The sequence below is a fragment of the Blennius ocellaris genome (assembly GCF_963422515.1).
Source record: "Blennius ocellaris genome assembly, chromosome: 1".
Lineage (NCBI taxonomy): Eukaryota > Metazoa > Chordata > Actinopteri > Blenniiformes > Blenniidae > Blennius > Blennius ocellaris.
The window spans coordinates 36,394,782-36,396,493 of record NC_137650.1 but is presented as its reverse complement, the minus strand read 5'-3'; positions in this window follow the sequence as shown (position 1 = coordinate 36,396,493).

The following is a 1,712-nucleotide window of genomic DNA, read 5'->3' as shown; positions in this document are numbered from 1 at the left end:
ACTGCTTCTTTATGTCCACATATATATATGTGTGTGTGTGTGTGTGTGTGTGTGTGTGTGTGTGTGTGTGTGTGTGTGTGTGTGTGTATATCACTTTGGCAACTGTCATACATTATCAAGACAATAACTAAGAACTAACTGAAAAACAATTATGCAAGAAGAACATATAGGTGCATATATGCAAATATATACGTGCATATATGTACCTATATAAGTACTTGTATGCATGTATATGTGTACACATGTACATGTATGTGCATATATGCATATATAATATAGGAATATGGCCAATTTTATATATGTCACATATATTCAAAACCTATATTAAAACATATATGTTTGTATAGGTTCTTTCCATGAGGGTAAAATTAACAGACACATGTTGAGAACATAAAAAATAATTCAAAAACTCAAAAATACAATAAAGTTTGGGGGTTTGTTGTTGCAGAAAATGTGACTGAGCTGAGCCACAGTATTACTGAGTGTTTGTCTCCTGCTGTCAAGGAGAAGCCGACAACAGACGGCTTTGGTCCAGATGTTTCCACATCTGGACCAAAGCTGAGGTGATGGAATGGAAGCGTCACGCGAGGACGGCTGCTGTCCGTCGCCTCGGACCCGCCCACATGGAAAGAACGTATATAAACATACATGTTCTAATATAGGTTTTGACATTGAAATAAAAATATAAGAGGCAACATCAAAATATTTCAAACAATAAAAAAGTTAAAGCAATAAAAACAATCAGATGGTAAAACAATAAACAAAACATAAAAAGTTAAAACACCCACATGGAAAGAACATATATAAACATATATGTTTTAATATAGGTTTTGATCTTGGTTTTTAATATATGTGACATATATAAAATTGGCCGTTTTCCTATATTACATATACATATATGCGCACATATGTATATATGTGTACACATATAGGCATATATGCCTATATAGGCACATATATGCACGTATATGTGTACATATATGTACTTATATGTACACATATACGTGCATACATGTATATGCATGCACGTATATGTGTACATATATGTACATATATGTACACATATACGTGCATACAGGTACCTATATAGGCACATATATGCACGTATATATATGTGCATATATGCACCTATATGTTCTTCTTGCATAATTGTTTTTTCAGTTAGTTCTTAGTTATTGTCTTGATAATGTATGACAGTTGCCAAACTGATATATATATATACACACACACACACACACACACACACACACACACACACACACACACACACATATATATGTAGACATAAAGAAGCAGTACAGGAGACCTATATGGCCTGAATATTCACATATATGCACCTCAATTTTGCCTATATGTGGCATATATACGCATATATGTGCATATAAACTTCTTATAGGTTTCATATATGCACATATATCCTCGTATAGGTTCTTCCCATGTGGGTGGAGGGAGTGTGTTTCCCCACAACACTTCCAGAGACGATTCCATCTGCAGGAGATCCTTCCATCTTTTACTTCACGCCTCACACAGACCAGCGTTTTTTTGTTTTTTTTTCTTCATCACTGTTTTTCTCATCAGAAAACCTTATTTTCCTCGAATGCTCTTCCCTCTCGCCAGTTTTTTTTTTCCCCCCCTCGTTGCAGTTTTCTGCTCTGCTCTCACTCTGAGCTGACAAGCAGAGGAAGAGGAACCGGTTCCAGCCTCGCCGGCGA